The sequence below is a fragment of the Silurus meridionalis genome, unplaced genomic scaffold (assembly GCF_014805685.1).
Source record: "Silurus meridionalis isolate SWU-2019-XX unplaced genomic scaffold, ASM1480568v1 Scaffold484, whole genome shotgun sequence".
Classification (NCBI taxonomy): domain Eukaryota; kingdom Metazoa; phylum Chordata; class Actinopteri; order Siluriformes; family Siluridae; genus Silurus; species Silurus meridionalis.
Window position 1 is genome coordinate 1,688 of NW_025804544.1, and position 6,821 is coordinate 8,508.

Genomic DNA, 6,821 nt, shown 5'->3' on the forward strand with positions numbered 1-6,821 from the left:
TTGGACATAAATAGAAAGAGAAAAAGGGAAAACAGAGTGCACACATGAGTAAATAGTGGAAAAGGGAAATGGTAATACAGGTAAATATAAGGAGGAAGGCTGGTGAGCTATTAGCCAGAAGAATCTGCTTCTCTATGAATGCGTGTGTGACTGTTACCTGCAAAGGCATAGAGACGGAAAGACATTTCCCACTGGCAGAGTGGGCTTCGACTCCTGCCAGCTTCTAAAATGATCTCCTCCGTGATGTCCTTGTTGTCCTGGTTAGGATCTCGGACGACGATCTTAATGGGAAATAAATAGCACATGATCAGAGATAAATAGGTTCATTACTCAGTAAATGAACCAGTACTGAAACAAAGAGTAAGCACACGCACCGTTTTCCTCTTCCTCTTGGTAGATGGATGTTGCTGCAGTGGAGGGACCATTGGGAATGGAGTCTGGTTGTACACGGCCTGATCATTATAGTAGAACATCCCTGCAGCCGACACTAATAAGGCTGTGAGGATCATAACATCCTACAAGAAAACCAGCCTTTTGTAAGGATGGACTGAGTACTGCTGAGGAGGCACCACATGTACTGGAGCACTGTAATACAGAGAAACACTGCTGCACTTTAATTAAAACAAATTAAGAAAAAGTTGTTCACGTGAAAGAAAATTGTCAATGATTTTCTTTGGTTTTTTGTAGGAAAGTTTAGTAAAACCAACATGTTAAATTCCGCACTATTATATATAATATATATATATATATATATATATATATATATATATATATATATATATATATATATATATATATATAATAAGCACCCACTGAATTTGACAAAGATGTTTATTTTGAACATAAATAAGCTGCACCTGTCTATAAGCCATAAATGAACTTTACACAGGCTTTAATGAAAGACAGTGTCTGTTACACGGCTTGTATCTAAACAGTAGCCTTATTTTAAATTGTTTCCAGTGAAACTATAAAATATAGGTTTTGTCTGGGTCACATTATAAATGAAACACAAACAGTAAGAATAATTACATCTGGTCTTCCTGCACATAAATGTCTTTATTGAAACACTTCTTTATCATACAGTACTGTTTAATCTTCCACTTCATTTTAAAAAGTGTTCGATGTCCAGTAGATGGCAGTAATGTTCTACTAAACTTTAGCTCCCTCTAGCGGTATCACCATGAATTACACTGTACTACACATTTAAAGTGAAATTTACATCAAATGTTGTTTTTTTATATAAACCAAGTTATAAACAAACATTACCAAATTTCGAATTACAAATAACACAAATCCCCAAATTCTACACAACTATAGAGTCAAATATTGTTAAACGATCATGTTTTAAAAAATGAAATGTTACAAAATCTCGGATCTCTGGAAACCCAGACATTATTACACTATTTAAAACTTTTAGAATAGACTTTAAATCAGAATATTAAAGAATAAAAGAATATTTTCCTCATCTGTGCTTCATGCAATCTTAAAAAATTTTTTTACTGTCCACTTTTTCCTTTTCTGTTTTAATTCTTGTAAACAAAGCTCAGTTAGCACGAGCTGTAAAGAGCTGCATTCCACTTGCTGCCAGGTGCGTCACAGTGCACGTCACGTCATGAGGTTGTTCATCATTCATGGTGAGATGTTCAGCTCTGCATAGATCACTTTCTAAATGTGTGAGAGATCAGTGGAAAGATTTTGGGCCCTGGATAAAAGAATGTAAGGAAACAACACGCTGGGAACCGAACCTCAGACCCCACTGTAATGTAGAACACAGACACACTGTATGACATTAAATCAGTTCACATTTATTAACAACATCCCGACTTCCCAAGCCATGGCATAATGACACCAGACTCTTTCTCCAAATAATTATAGAGGATCCTCACATACACAAAGCTTCTGTGTCTAAACTGCAATTTGTACAACAGGTAAACTTCTTGGGGCATCTGATATCAGAACAATGTAAAACTTTGAAGAAAAAAAAAGAGGCAGGCGGTGATTGAGGGCAGTGATTGAATGCTCTCTCTGTAATGAAGAGACATTAGACATGATTGAAATTCAAAATCTTTATTTCTTTAAATAAAACTTTAAATTAGAATTTATTATAAATTTAAGATGGTGAAACAACATGCACACTAAAGTAGATGAAACGTTCGAATTTCACCATCTTCCTCTATTCCTGAATCATTTTCCATCTCTTCAAGTTGCTTAAACAGATCCTCGAAGCTGTCGATGTCAAAGACTGGTACAGAATCCAGGAGCTCTGTGCTGTTGTGGGGGTCTTCAGAATGTACAAAGTTTTAGAGATAAATCACGATTATGATCTTTGTGACTCGGTCTGACGACAAAGGAAGCTGATTTGCGTAATGCATTTGATGACTGACTGGGGAACGCGTTGTGTGCTGTTTTCCTCCATGATTCCAAAGTCTTCAGAGCTGCTTCAGGGTTGCTGGGTGCCAGATCATGAATGGCATAGATGACTGAGAGCTGCACTTCCCATGGCATACCTACACACAACATTCAATACAAAATTAGGACTTGCTGAAGCACAAAACTAAAAATCTGAGAATAAAGATAAAGGTCGATAAAAACATCTTTATTTGATGCTTTAGAAATACCTTTTGAGAGTTGTTGTGTTACAAACTGATTAATGCTTTTTGCCAGAACTTGAAATGACATTGGCAGGTTCTCCTTAAGTCCTAGTTGACCAAGTCGCCCTGTTTGAGAAGAACAAAGACCACGAGTGAAAAGCTGAAGAATCCAGAAATAATGTGAGATGTTGCTCTGAAACAGGATTTACAGTAAACTTACCAAGTAGCCTGAAAACTGCTGCTACACAGACGTCTCGGGAGAGTGTTTGTTCTGTTCTTGCTTGCCTCAGCCAAGTGTTCAGGATCAGCCAAAGATCCTTCCTAGTAAATAAAAAAGAGGAGAAATGGATATGTTGAGGGTCTTTGTGGTGGTTATGGAGCAGCCATTGTGGTTTTACGATTAATTATGAGTTTATACAAGAATGGGAACTTGCAATGTTTCAAACAACCACTAGAACTTTGACCCTTAATGGAAAAAGTCAGGAATAAGAACTAGGTCCTAAAGGTAATGATGCTTTATAATGTACTTTACACCACTGAGAAAGCCGGGGGCAGAGCACTGGGTCAGCCATGACTACTCACCCCTGGAGCACAGAGAGTTAAGGGTCCTGCTCAAGGGCCTAAAAGTGGAACTTGGTGATCCTGGGGCTTGAACCCCGACCTTCCAATCAGTAATCCAGAGCCTTCACCACTGAGCTACCACTTCCTAAAAAGTCCTCTCATGGTGAAATACTTACAGCTAAATTACAGAATTCTCTCGACTGTCTGAACACTGATCCTGGAAACTTTATTTATAAATGCAAAATAGAAATTTCCTCACAGAAACATCACTATATCAACAATTACCCAATTTTTCCCTGTGAGATCTTATTGTGTTAAAGATAAGATATAAAATGGCACCTAAATATCAACTGCGGCCGAAATCCTCTCAGCGCTGATGTTATAGAAAAAAATCGGTAATTTCTGATCATTTGGAGTTCAAGTATTTAAAAGCTGAGAATGAAATATGTTGATGTTTTGCATTCAGTACCGGATAATATTGGTAATGGTCCAAGTCCAGCCCAGTTGTGCACACAGAAGATCCAGGCTGAAGATGTAGTTCCAGGTAGCAGGGCAGAGATCATAACCATACCAGCTGTTCTCCAGGAACCTCAGATTGCTGTCTTCCAGAAAAGACTTCAGGGTGCTGGTGATCATATTGTAGATGTTTCCTGGAGGCTCCTGGCAAAAATGCATCATTATTTAATACCCAGTGCAATAAAACACTGTTTAACTGACAGCATAGTTCAACATACTGTACAAAATTTGTCCCACTAGATTACACTGATACTTGGAAATCAAAAGTAGATTAAGAAAGCAGTAAAATACATGAAAAGTCCAGTTAAAAAAAAGATGCTTGATGACAGTTCTGGCCTGACAGTAATAAACATTGACACTGAGAGGAACACTAAAGATCAACAACTTACCTCATCCCAGTGCAGATAGTTGCTGAGCAAGTAAAATATCTTTCCCTTTGCTTTCCGGTTGCTCACTACATGAATCGATCGGCATAAAGAACTTTCATGGGACAAAATACTCGCCATGCTGTGATCATGACCATAATCACTTTGGGGCTTCAAGAAAGTCTGCAAAGCAACAAAACAATAAATACACTATATAAAAGAAATACATTGGATAGATAAAGTCAACACACTTGTATGAAATTGCAGGTTTAAATAAAGATGGAAATAACAACATAAATAATATAAATATGCAAGCCAGTGATTCAGTCAGTAACCAAAACCATGTGGGAAAACACCATACTGACAGTGAAGCATAGTGGGTTTAACATAATGCTTTGGGGCTGTAATCAAAGTTCTGGAATGTTCCAGCCAGAGCCCAGACCTCAATTCAAGCTGTACACAGGAAAATTACAATTTGAAGGAACTTTTTTTTTGCAAAAGGTGGGATAAAATTCCCAAGTGTAGATTCGTTTTTTTGTTTGTTGTTAGATCACATTAAAGATTTGTTAGATCACACAATTGACTTCTCTGTATAAGTCTAGATCATTTTAGTAGATAAGTAATGAATATCAGTATAATCTCACCTTCTTTAAGGAGTCTGTAGGCGAGACCATGTGCTTTGTGAGAGTCTCCTCTCTGTTGACACACGCCTACATAAACCCTACAGAGAGACTGCAGGAGGTCATGTCCCATAAACCCTCTCTCCACCTTGATCTTCTCCAAAATCTCAGACAGAAACGTCTCTGCTAAGGACTAAATAAGACGGAAGAAAAAAATGTTTTGATATATACGGCTAGACTAGGAAAACTACTAGATATTGTATAAACCAAAACCTAGAGTCAGAATTTGCCAGGACCAGTGAATTATGGATCGACTTTAAAACATTTTAAACTCAAATCCACAGCTAAAGAATAAAGTGTTTAAATCGCATGCACACTAAATAAAACAGAAGATAAGAACTGACCTCGTTTACACAAAACTCAGAAATGACGTGTTTCTCTTCATCTCTCAGAACAGGAAGTTCACTTGTTCCTGTGAGAAGTGCATGAATCCTGTCTGTAGGTAAAACATCAGAACAGGACTTTTGTAGTGTTTCTAATGCACTGGAGATGAGAGATTGTGTTGTGTGTGTTGTGTTTGTAGGATCAGGTGAAGCAGCATCAAGTCGAGGCTTTTGAGCTTTCCTGGGTGGTGACATGTCTGATCCAGTTCTCTTTGCTGTGGGCTTTGGGTCTGTATGAATATAAAATAAAACATGTACAATAAAATAAACAATAAAACAAAGCTGCGTGTTTGATTTCTGCCTAATGAATATAACTTTCAATCTGATCATCTGATCATTTGAGGAAATGTACAAATAGCTTTAGCACAAGTGTACAGTGGAACCCTTATCTCGACCTCGTGAACTCGCCAACCCTATTAGGTCAATGTTTTTGAAGTGGAACCGCCAAATCTTTGTCTTAGCAAATCGGTTATGTTGATTATTTTTATGAACCCTGATATCTCGAGCACAAGGGGAAAAATTTGCCACTGAGCCGGTTATCTCGATCAGCACTGTGCAGCCGCAGAAGAACAACGACCGTGAACCAACATATACCAACAATAACGGATGGTGAGAGTGTGAAAGTGAGGGGTTTAAATAGGAGCTGGTGATGATGCTAAACGAGTCCCAGGTGTGCGTGATTGAAGCCGGAGCTTCAGAGAAAGCGGAGGTTTGACAGCCGCCAAAGGGGCGTGGCAGGTGGTTTCCTGACAGTTAACAAACATGTATGTACATTTTATAGCATGCCTTCATCAAACAAATCGGCAACGCTTGTTGTGTAAAAACTCCAAAACACGTGCATGCATTCTCATTTATTAACGCACATCATGTACATAAAGACATTTCAAGCATGTTAATATATTGCCGCCATATTTTTTTTTTGTTTATCTCCATCATCGGTTATCTCGCCTTTTTGGCATCCCTAGGCCCTCGACATAACCGGGTTCCACTGTAGTATAAATCTGTATCTCCTCTAGAAAATAGTTTATAACATGTCACATCTAAATACCTTTGTCAGCTTCCTGCTCGTTCTCAGTCTGCGTGGAGGAGCACTTTTCTCTGCAATGACAAACAATTTATTACAGTCAAAGCAAATACCTTCTACATCAACATCTACAGAAACTCAGAGATTTCAGTGTTACCTTTGTTCAACTCATTTCCCTGTTTGAAGAGTTTTTCCTGTTGAGGTTTAAAAACCAAAATAACATTTAGTTTTATTTAGTCACAATTCTCACTCAGATTCAATGGCGTCTGCGTCTGTAATTAAAAAGTACCTCGATTAAGCAGATGCTTTTCTCAAGCTACTGATTGTGTACTTCAGGACTCGGATTTCAGATTTTGTCTGGTGTTCACTTCTGTAAAATTATTTACAAAATGAAATGAAAAGGTGCACTACAACATTAGACAAATGATTCAGTATTAAATTCATTATTATATTTACATATATAATAAAGCTCAAATATATTTCTGCCTATATAATATATATATATATTATATATTATATATATAGCTTCATGAGATGAGATTTAAACTCATGGACTTTGATCATAATTCCAACATCTTAACCATGCTCCTTCTTCCATCATGCATGTTGAGACAATCAGAATAGAGATTTGAAGTAAGCTTTGGGGTCAAATTTAAACAACAAAAAAAAGTACTTGTGAGTTTGGTATTCTGCATCTTCAG

At 37.4% G+C, this 6,821-nt stretch overlaps 1 long non-coding RNA gene across 1 annotated transcript; it reads right to left on the reverse strand.

Moving 5' to 3' along the window:
- Positions 1–4,199: 4,199 nt before the first annotated feature.
- Positions 4,200–5,094, reverse strand: LOC124382482. Its single transcript, XR_006925043.1, has 3 exons — positions 5,058–5,094; positions 4,678–4,846; positions 4,200–4,216 (listed from the first exon to the last, which is right to left on the reverse strand). It is a non-coding gene; the product is annotated as an uncharacterized LOC124382482 (long non-coding RNA).
- Between the last annotated feature and the right edge of the window lie 1,727 nt (positions 5,095–6,821).